Raw genomic sequence first — 11,544 nt, 5'->3', positions numbered from 1 at the left:
AAAAGGTTCTCTTTTTATTCAAAAGACATCTCTCCGCTTCATTTTTTTTTTCAGGCTTGCATTATGTTACGCGTACATCTAGGCTTTTATTTTGAAATATTTTTCTGCACTTCCGGGCCAGCCGTGAAAACCGTCTTCGCCTTTCAATCTGAAGAAGAAAATGGAAAAATGAATGGGCAAAATCGAAAAAGGGGCCGTTTTTTTCATTAAGTTTTTCTGGTTTTCCGTTTCTAAATTGTGTTGACAAAAACGGAAAAACGGCTTTGTTTTGGAAAAAAATCGAATTGCCTGAAGGTGCACGGACCGCACTTCCGTTTTCAACACTTTTTGTTTGCTGCATTTCATTCGGGGGTGTCTTCTTTTTTGTTTGCGTCTCTCTTTTTGTTTGCTGCATTTCATTCGGGGGTGTCTTCTTTTTTGTTTGCTGCATTTTATTTGTTTGCGTCTCTCGTTTTGTTTGCTGCATTTCATTCGGGGGTGTCTTCTTTTTTGTTTGCTGCATTTTATTTGTTTGCGTCTCTCTTTTTGTTTGCTGCATTTCATTCGGGGGTGTCTTCTTTTTTGTTTGCTGCATTTTATTTGTTTGCGTCTCTCTTTTTGTTTGCTGCATTTCATTCGGGGATGTCTTCTTTTTTGTTTGCTGCATTTTATTTGCTTTTTGTTTGCCGCATTTAATTTGTGCGCGTGTCTTTTTTTTGTTTGCATGTTTTCTCTTTTGCTGCGCATTTGCACCTGTCGGCCACCGTATTGGACAGAGGGATAGTTTTTAGTTTTGCTGCACTGGCGTCGTCCAGCATGACAGAGACCATGTCTATTGCTGCAGGCAGTATCAGCTCCTCTGCTATGGTGTGGGGCTTTTTGCACTGCGCAATTTGGTACGCCACCTTATATGATGCTAACAGCGCTCGATTGTTTACTGAAGTAGCCTTCACAAAGCGGGATGACTGTTGGCAATATTCAGCACGTTTTCGCTGAAAAAACTCTAACAGCTTATCGGCGTGATTGGGGTGTAACGTATTTAGGTGACGTGCTAATTTATTTGGCTTTATGCTGTCCGCTGCGAGCATTTTTTGACACACCAAACACAGCGGTCTTTCCTCTTCTCCAACTGTAGTGACCGTGAAGCCAAGCGCTAAATACGCTTCGTCGTATTTCCTCGTCTTAGCTTTCGGGTGACTTTCTTTCGTCTCATTATCTTTGTCTCCCTCCGCTTTCCTTTTCATCCCTGTTAAAAACTTTTTCATGTTGGCGGCTGTTTTGTTGAATAACGGAGGCTATAGACAGAACGCAGTCGAAGCTTTCTGTTGACTCAACACTGGTAACCAAGGGAACTGCTCTAACATAGAAACAAAATTCTGATGAACTTTCACACTGAGGCTGGTTCTGCTGGAGGTTTTTTCTTCCTGTTAAAGGGGAGTTTTCCTTTTTACTGTCACTTTATGCATGCTCAGTATGAGGGATTGCTGCAAAGTCATCGACATTGCAGATGACTATCCGGTGTGGCTCTATGCTCTTTCAGGAGGAGTGAATGCTGCTTGTCAAGACTTGATGCAGTCTGCTGGGTTTCCATAGAAAGGAAATGTTTTAACCAATCTGTCAAGAGGATTTGATTGAATTTGACTTTGCCTTGAGATGACATGTGCTGTGAATTGGTGCTATATAAATACAATTGAATTGAATTGAATTGTTCGTTTAATAAACTGAAAAATTATCATTTTATAATTTTTTACAACATTATGGTGTACTATTGGCTATTGACTATTAAGTTTTTATCCACTGCATGCTAAGGTTAACTTTAAAATCTTAAATAAACTCTGGCTGCTTTACATTAAGTTCTATTTTACCTCCTTGTTACTTTTGCTTTTTAGTCTTTTTAGTATAAGCAAATTAGTTTTAATCAAATTGGAAATGTAATATTCTGAGTTCTGTTATGGTTTATGTTAGTTTTAGTTTTTCCTTCTCTCTCCTGTCTTTTATTATCTGGCTGTTTTGAGTTCTGTCTTGTCTGGTTTTCTTGTTTAGATTAGTGTTTACTGTTGTAGTTTATTTTGTTATGTCTTCTGAAGTTTCTTAGTTTTGGTTTGGGGTTTTGTTATCTGTTCTTGTTTTGAGCCTCAGCACTGATGTCTGGTCTAATTACTTACTCTGCACACCTGCTTAACTCCACCCCTGCTGCAATCACCTCTCACCGGTTTCACCTGATTCCACCTCCATATAAACTGCTGAGACCAGACATCAGTGCCAGGTTGTCCTGTTGAGTATGGGTGAGTCTCCTCCTGCAATTCTGTATGTTGGTTTGCTTTTTGGATTTTTGACCCCTTTTCCTCCAGAAACCTGAGCCATTCTGTCCGGTCTGTTCCTGCATTGTCTGCCCTGCTCGTTAGTTTATTTTTTGTGTCATCTTTTTGTTCTACAGTCTGTTTGGATTTTTCCCCTGTTTTTTGAGTTGGTAATTAAAGAGCCTTTTTTAAAGAAACCTCTGCTGGTCTGGCTGAATTCTGGGTCCTTTCCCTCAGAACATTACAGGAAATGGAAATCTTCTGAGAAATGCTTTCTTTGCTCAGTCAACTCAAGCTGCAGCACTTGATTGTGTCTTTTAGTCTCTGCGCTTGCTTATCACTTTGGTTTAAAAACTTTCAAATGTTGTCCAGGGACTCAATTCAATTCAATTGTTTATAAGCCTATAGCACCAATACACAACATGTCATGTTAAGGCACTTCAGCAATTCAGTTGACTCATACAGAGAGACTAGTTAACAACTTTTCTATCTTGGAAATCCAGCAGATTTCATTGAGTCATTGACTTGCAGCTTTCACTCGTCCTAAATAAACATGTGACCGCAGTTGATCTATTGCATTGTTGTTGACCTTGCAGCAATCCTTTGTTTCTAGCATGCATGTAGCGACAGCAGAAAGGAAACCTTCCCTCTTAATTTATATTAAGGTTACTTACTGATTAGTTTTAGTTTTGTCAGTGTGGTCCTCTCATTAGTTTAGAAGGTGTACAAGGGTTTTTGATGTAATATGAGGGCATAGTATTTGTATGAGTTAGCCTTATCCTGCTAATCTTAGCTCTAGCATTCTCATTGAATGCCGCTTTAAAAAGGCTGACAGGAGACAGTTAAAACTAGTGTTGGTTTTACTCTAGTGCAACAATTACATAGTGTGGCAATTTCACATATTGAATACAATGAACAGGAGAATGAATTTTCTGGGCTCCCAGCAGGATTGTGGTTGGACACTGAAGAAGAGAGGTAAGAATTATTGTCTTAACAAGGAGACGAGGTATAATGGATTGTCTGGTATAGATGAATCCTCACTGTTAGCAGCAAAAGCTGCAGTCTGGGAGAAGGTGAGCAGAACACCAGAGGCTAAGTTTGGGAGGTGGTGAGGACCACAGTTTGAGGATACTGTCTCTGTTCACTTCCTTCCAGAAAAGTCGTACAGTGTACTGGGTGGTGTTGGAGGGTGGACAGGCAGGCAACCTCTAGGTAAGTTGCAGCGTTATGAGAACAGCTGGTACTAGGAGGAAAGCCAGAGAAACAGCAAGCAGATCAACAGAGGGGATCTTGGAAGGACTTCTCCAAAAGTGAAGGTATTGAGGAAACGGCACTGGACCAAGGGGACTTGAAAGAAGCAAGGACTGGTTTTGTGAAATTTTAGGAATACGCTTGGATTAGAATCAGAAAGTATATCGTATCAATGAATAGAACAAAAACACCTTTAACGCAGCCTGAATGATAAGCTTACAGTGGAATCACTGAGTGGGAGGTGAGTGTTCTGTTCGCAGCACTAACGAAAAGAAGAAAAAAGAATATAGTCAGACTGTGACGACATAAGCACAACCTTGAAACCTTAGGTGGGCGAGAAAGAAGCCTGAGGGGGCTTTATATTGGTGAGCTAACGAAGGAGGGAGATCAGAGGACTTTTACTACACCCTCACAGAAGCCTACATGCAGGGACGAGGACACATGGGAGGTTTTTTTCCCTACTTTCTGCAAGTGACCTGTGCATATTCCCACCATCGATTTGAGTACGTACAGCCACATTTAAGCATTATTTCAATGCTCAGGTACAATTTAGCATGCTTTAATTGCATTTTTTAGCACGTGTTTATTTTGGCTAGAGCTGTGAGAGAATATATAAATGCAATTTTTCCTTATTTTTGATGCTTTGAACACAAACGGTATTTTTTCTTTGTTGTTTTCATGGTTTTAGTGTCTTACCTTTTATTCATATTGGTGGGTTCTCTTCAGTAGGGTAAATCTGTTCTTTTACTGCCTCACCAAGTAATTTCATTAGGCGGCCTTGGTCTGCACATCCACAAATGAAGAATATGCATGCAGGTACACACACCTTTCCTCTTTCCTCTTTAGAATAGCATCTGGTGAATTAAAGTTGCAGCTCCCTTTCCCCACTACCTTCCCTATAACCCCTGTCTCTCTTAGTTGTCAAAGATCAAAAAGAAGGCCACTGTTTCCAAAAGACTCACCCAGCCCTCAGAGGGAAAGGTTTTTTTTCTTTCCTCTTCTCCTTGGGGAGGAAGGAGGGTGATAGATAAAAAAGAGAACATAGCTGACACTCTGGTTGTGAGCAGGGTGCCTTATTCATGACCTCTACACTCCTTATGTGTGTTGGGTTTCAGTGATTAGCGTGAGGATGCTCTAGAGAAAGAGCCAAGGTGCCAAACCACAGCCTCAAGCAAAGTTACACGGGAATGAGAGGAAAAGAGAAGAGGGTGTTGGTGAGAGACAGAGAGATTGTACGGTGTTGCAATGATAAAGTCATTTCTTCGAGTGTCTTGACTTTGATGCTGTAAAAAAAAAAAAGTCCATCCCACACTGACATCATTAAGGATCAATGCGTTGTCTTGTCCGCCAAGACGTGGGACTGTGGAATAGTTAGTACTAAAAACCCCACAGATCATTGTACAATGTGTGGGTATAGGACATTAATTGGAATATGTATTCTGGGGTGACCCTAATATTTTTTATACATTAACATACAACCCATGGTGCAGCTGACATGTTTAAAATATTTTTGGATTGAGGTCCCATGTTTCTTTATTTGATTATGTATACATTGTGTATGTTAGACTGACTGTATATGGATTCTAGGTGGCTGCAATCATTTCAGGGTGTCGGGTCAGAACACTGTAGGGATGTTCAGGTGCTTGTAGGAATAAGAGGTGTAGTCCTTTAAGGTGGTCCAATTAGTTTATCTGCATTTAGGCATCTGAAGGTGTGTGTGTGTGTGTGTGTGTGTGTGTGGGGTTTCTGAAATACAAACGCACATAGTACAGATTCTGAAATATCAAATAAGTAAACTCGGACTCAAACATACTAATAATGTTCAGCATGTAGTGCGTAACCAACGGGAATTTGCAATACCACAACCAATTGCTAATTAGCTGCTAACAACCACAAAATAGAGCTCCAAGCCTATTGCTAACTAGCTGATAACATCAAGTTGCTTATTTGTAGGTAACTAGTCACCACACTACAAACGACAGCAAATATACTGCTAAGTTCTCAATAAAAACCGAGGGGTTAACATGAACCCAAACAAAGTACAATACAACATAAACCATGATAACTTACGGTTCTATGGACGCACACACTGCGGATCACCTGAGCAATGTCTGCTCTGGATCGAATGCTACGCATGTGGTGCATTCAAGAATCTTTGTCAACGTAGGAATTTGCAAATGCGGGGATTATCTTTTGTACATATTGCATTCGTAGCACACTACACACATTATGTTGTTCAGAGATGCCTGTGCACAACAGCAAGCAGGCTTAAATCAGAGGCAACCGGACTATTGTTCAGTTCTTTCTGAAAACGTTTCTACTCCTATCCAGGAGTCTTTGTCAATTCTGGTGGCTCACTATTGAGCAACCTGTAGTTGGTGCACTGCTGTTTTTAGGGACATGGAGGCCCATCCTCCTTGGTGCATTCTCAGTCAGATGCAAATCAGTGACCCACCCGCCACTGTCCTGTGTCGTTAGAAGCTATTGCTTGATGTGAGTGGAGTACTTGGTCGCCTGAATCATGATGAGACTGCTGATGTAATCTCTGTGTTGGAGGACTGAGCTGTAAACACTGGGGTGTTGGAATCGTAATCCTCTACCTCTGTTTAGTGATGGCTTTTCTCGTTTGACCAAAATTGCTTCTTTCACCCCTCTTTCAAATCTGTTCTCCCAGTCCAAAAATCTGGACATCGTTGTCATCAATAGAGTGCCCTTTGTTCTTGAGGTGCCCTCCTGTGCTGCTCAATGCATTTATCTAGCTGTTGTTTAGTTTCTCCTGTGTAGAAGTCCGAGCAGTCCTCACTGCATTGAACCACATACACAATGCTGCTCAGCTGTGATTTGGGTGTTCTGTCTTTGGGATGAACCAGTTTTTGTCTGAGAGTGTTATTAGGTTTGAAGTTTACTGGTATGTTGTCTATGGAGAAAATTCTCCTGAGTTTCTCAGAAACTCCCGACACATATGGAAGGACAATGTTTTGTACCTCTATGTTCCATCCTCTGTGCTGTTTTTTTCTGCCAGCTTTGTTGGCCCATTTTGGGTAACCACAAGCTTGCAGTGATTTCCTGATGTGCTTGTGCTCTTTGTGTTTCCCCTTTGTGGCAGAGGGAAGGTTGTCAGCCCGCTAACTCAGAGTTCTGATAACAGAGAGCTTGTGCTCCACTGGGCGATGTGAATCAAAATGCTCTTGATCTGTATGTGTGGGCTTCCAGTAAACCTTACTTTTGAAACTCCCATCTTCCTCAATGTGTACCACACAGTCAGGGAAAGGCAGTCCCAACAGTGTTCACTGTCTTTGATGTTGGGAATTCTGGGGAACAAGGACACAACAACTGAGATGGTCAGAGGGGGATTGAACCAGCAACCCACCAATTGCGCCACTGTTAATAATAATAATAAGCTGCTTTAATGCTGTTTGAACATACCATGTCTTATGGAACTTGTGAAGATGGACCAAGCAGAACAGATCGTCAAAGAACCTAACCACAGCATTTACAGCACTTTGCTGTGGGAGTACATGTTCACCAGCACCAATGACGCCGCCCCACTCTCTTCATCGGAAGCGAGTGGGGCGACGTCTCACTCTCGGAAGGAGACGGAGCAGAATAAATTGATGATAGTGACTGCATAATATTAGACAACATTCCCAGTTTTCAGCTGACGTTAACCTAAGATGAGGACGATGAAGAAAGCTGTGAGTTTGCGGCAGAGGAGCTGGAACATAAGAAATCCAAAGCTATTGTCTGCACAACATTTGAAGAAGACAGAGACAGTGAAATGGAGAAGATCCATAACTTTGACTGCAAATGTCACGGAAGAGAACTCTGCTCTTGGGAAACAGTCCTGCAGCCACAAAGTTTCTCCAGAGTCCATGTACAAAATACACCTATATTCTTTAGTAGCAGAAAGAGAGTGGTATAGGACATGAGATGCATCGGCCATCTTGAAGCTAACAGGTGTAGAGTGGTGACTTCAGTCATGACAACATCCATCAAGAAGATACCGATGAAAAGAAAACATGCCAGGACATCTTATATGATTGGAGGTGTCGAAGTCTGCAGGAATACTTTTCAGTTCCTCATGGGGTGAGTTTGACAATTAAGAAAAGTATTGATGCATCATATCTCCTTGTTTTTAATGTCCAAACATGATATAAATCACAGATTATTATGTCCTATATTTTTAATCTAATGCATCATCCATCCATTTTCTAACACGCTTATCTTTATTGGAGTTGCGAGGGGTGCTGGTGCCTATCTCCAGCTGTCAATGGGCGAGAGGCGGGGTACACCTGGACAGGTCGCCAGTCTAACCCAGAGACAAACAGGACAAACAACCATTCTCACACACACTTACACCTACGGAGAATTTAGAGAGGCCAGTTAACCTAACAGTCATGTTTTTAGACTGTGGGAAGAAGCTGGGGTACCTGGACGTGCAGTCAGGGGAGGCAAGTGAGGCCAGGCCTCACTTGTCATTATGGAAAGAAAGAAAATATATAATGATAACATAATATAAATTGTGTTATATTTATTTTGTTATGTATATTCCTCATTTTTGATCATATTCTCTTTAAAATCGCAGACTTTTTGCTATTTTTCATGTAAATCCTTGGTGGCGCTTGATACCGAAGCCACCAAGCGCTTGGCCTCCCCTGGGATTGCGCAATCCCATGTTAACTGCACTGGCTTCCATTCTGTTAATGCATCTTCCTATCTATAGATCAAAAATTCAATTGTTCAAACAGCTATGAACTGATTTTCCACATTTTAATGTATGTGGATTACGAATTGTGTTTTGGTCATCCAACTGTGTGCAGGTAACATGTTTTTGTGTGCTGCTGGGCGATCATGAACAGCAAAGAACTGGTCGAATGAGGGGAAGATGGAGCGGGAGATCGACAGGCGGATTGGTGTGGCGTCTGCTGTGAAGCGGGCGCTGTATCGATCCGTTGTGGTGAAGAGAGAGCTGAGCCAAAAGGCAAAGCTCTCGATTTACCGATCGATCTACGTTCTTACCCTCATCTATATGGTCACGAGCTTTGGGTCGTGACTGAAAGAACGAGATCCCGGATACAAGCGGCTGAAATGAGTTTTCTCCGTAGTGTGTCTGGGCTCTCCCTTAGAGATAGGGTGAGGAGCTCAGTCATCCGGGGAGGACTCAGAGTAGAGCTGCTGCTCTTCCACGTCGAGAGGAGCCAGTTGAGGTGGCTCGGGCATCTGGTCAGGATTCCTCCTGGACGTCTCCCTGGTGAGGTGTTCTGGGCATGTCCCACCGGGAGGAGGCCCAGAGGGAAACCCAGGACACGCTGGAGGGACTATGTCTCTCGGCTGGCCTGGGAACGCCTTGGGATTCGTATGTACCAGCGGATCCGCCCACAACAGAACACAACACCAACCTGGCTGTATTAACATCGAAATGAGTTTTGTTATGGGCCATTTTTTCATGTTGTATTTTAATCTGGATAAAACAGGAAAAACAAATAATTAATGTTTTGTGTTAGATTTTTATCTCTATAGACACAGAAAAGATGCAGAAAAAATGTGTTTTGTCATAACGATGTTTTATTATGTAGCATTGGTTGATGTAAATCATAAGCAGAGACAAATAATTTAATTTATTTCCCCTGTCCAGAATTTGCAGAGCCACGCTGACTGACACTTTGAAAAGAACGAAGCAAGAACACACTTGAGAAAAAGGGGCTCCCTTTTATCAGCCCAGAGCAAATTGACAGAGTTTTAGTTTTTTTTAAAGATCTACACCAAAGAACTTGCCATTATGCTGCCTTGTCACCATCATGCTGCTTTGTTGCCATTCTGGACATAAGGATTGGCATGTGAAGTTGCTGCCAGCACATGTGACCAAAGCCTCAGTGTGGCATCTCTATAGGAAGGCTACTAAGGAGCTTGGTTTGTATAAATCTTTTGAAATATATATCAGTTAATCAAGCTTCAAGGTGCTTTGGAATCAGCTTCTCCCACACATAAGGAGCGGTAGGCTCTGCACAGATCTCTGCTGGCAATGCCAATAGAATGACGGCCAGCTGATGAGAAGCACAAACCTTCCAGATGAGAGGAAGACTGCAGCAATTCAGAAGCAACATCTTCACCTTGTTCAAAAAGAGAGAGATTAGGATGACTAATGTCAATGACAGCTTTGATTTTGCACAGCATGTATTTATCATTCATTGCATAGGTTTTCCTTATGAAGTACAATAGACTGCTTGACCAACACAGCTTTTCTTTGATCTAATACTTTTTGTCCTGTCTGTCTTCATTATGTGCAGTTCCCAACAAACCTGCTTCAACCTGGACCAATATACTTCCTGACACCATGGAAATATGGACTTTTTGGTGTCTCCTGTGAAGGGCTGTAAAAGCAGGTGAATTACCTTATTGATGAAGGCACGTTGTTGGGGAAGGGGAGCAATGAAGACATCAGCTACATGCACCACTTCTTCACTCATTTCAAAGTTGGAGGAGCTGATCAGGATCTTCACTGTGACAACAGGACAAAATAAAAACAACCTTATGCCTTTGTATGGCACCTGTGGGGTTGGACACAAGCTTCTCTCCACATTAAGAATTCATTTCTTGACTGCTGACCTCACCAAATTTGACCCAGACTGTGGCTTTGGGCTAATCAAACAAGCATATAAGAGGGCCAGGGTCAACACACTGGCAGATATTAAAAAGGTGAGGCTGTTCCATCTGGCAGAAAATTGAAAGTCAGTAATATGTGGTCATTAAGTCAACAGATAGTGGAAAACAGCTTTCCTGAGAGCCTCCATCCCACAGCTGGCCGCACTGGAAGATGGCACAGTGATAGTCAGGACATTTGACTGGCCGGCACACCTACTTCTGAAAGCTTTAAAGAATTATCAGCACTTAAGGTGTTTATATGTAGACTTCCACAATGGGCATGTGTCAATAACATAGGGACAATCGATATTTTAATGTTTCGTTTGCTTTCATTCACAGCTTTGATGCCAACACACCTGGTGTAGTGCTAGCTGGGACTCACATCTTGCTAGCTTTCAGCTGCTGCGTGACCAGGAAGTTCTACCTCCCATTGCGTGTATTCCTGCCTTGCCTGCACCAGGACTCTTCATACAAAGACAGTCATATCTTTATTAAAAGATTAGGCCTTTCTGTTCCAGTGAAGCCAAAGACATCACATGCCCAGCACCAAAAAGCACAACACAGAAGAGTGTGATGTTGTGACATTGACATTTTGGTATAATGTAATTATTTATTTATTTTTTTACAGTTGTGCACACTTTTAATTAAAAACATTAACATTGGCATGATCAGAATCAAGTTATTATCCTCGTTTCTCTTTATGGGTCCCTTAAAGTCAAGGGTGTCCACACATAACAATTGATAAGTACAGGTCAAGTGCCAACCTCTCATTGATTAACCTATTCACAGGTGTGAATACACTTTTATTCATAGCTTAGCAGAAACACAAAAAACTGTTATCTTTGAGCTAAAGAATGCATAATCCCTCTTTCTGAATGAGTAACTAAGAATAAGAGATCCTTTATTGTCCCGCAATGGGGAAATTCGGGTGTGACAGTGGCAAACACAGTTACACACAATTATTAGTAATGTAAAAAAGAGAAGAACAAAAAAAGCAAACCATGACTGATCTAAAGTTAGGTCTAAAGAAACACCAAGAGTAGAAGATAAATGTAAACACCAGAGTAAATATTGCACAATGGAAAATATTTGACAGTGGAAAAAAAAAAACCTCTGGCCCCTTTAAATAAAACACACATTTAATATTTTTTTTAATAGCAGAAATAACAATATACCAACACATTTACTTGAGAGTTGCATTACAGTTGCAACTTGCAGAGATACATAGCACAGAAACCTAGTTTAATATTTAAGATGCTACCTGAGTGCTGCAAAATCTGAGACAAATCTAAGGGACTTTTTGTAGCTTGTCTGAGAAAATTGTCGAATGGTGAATTCAAATCGTTTTAAAATAGCTGTTTAACCTTTACCA

General features: G+C 41.4%; 1 long non-coding RNA gene across 2 annotated transcripts; it reads left to right on the top strand.

The window, feature by feature from the left end:
• The first annotated feature begins 6,035 nt into the window (after positions 1-6,035).
• LOC110368951 lies at positions 6,036-10,881 on the top strand. 2 transcript variants are annotated; one of them, XR_004928118.1, is made up of 3 exons: positions 6,036-7,616; positions 9,166-10,423; positions 10,512-10,881. It is a non-coding gene; the product is annotated as an uncharacterized LOC110368951 (long non-coding RNA). The 2 variants fall into 2 exon arrangements; XR_002428562.2 differs by lacking the exon at positions 6,036-7,616 and having other exon boundaries at positions 8,813-9,913; positions 10,282-10,423; positions 10,512-10,854.
• The last annotated feature ends 663 nt before the right edge of the window (positions 10,882-11,544 follow it).

Source organism: Fundulus heteroclitus, chromosome 24, assembly GCF_011125445.2.
Source record: "Fundulus heteroclitus isolate FHET01 chromosome 24, MU-UCD_Fhet_4.1, whole genome shotgun sequence".
In the NCBI taxonomy this organism is placed as follows: domain Eukaryota; kingdom Metazoa; phylum Chordata; class Actinopteri; order Cyprinodontiformes; family Fundulidae; genus Fundulus; species Fundulus heteroclitus.
The sequence above is the reverse complement of the archived record's forward strand: the minus strand, read 5'-3'. Positions and strand labels throughout refer to the sequence as shown.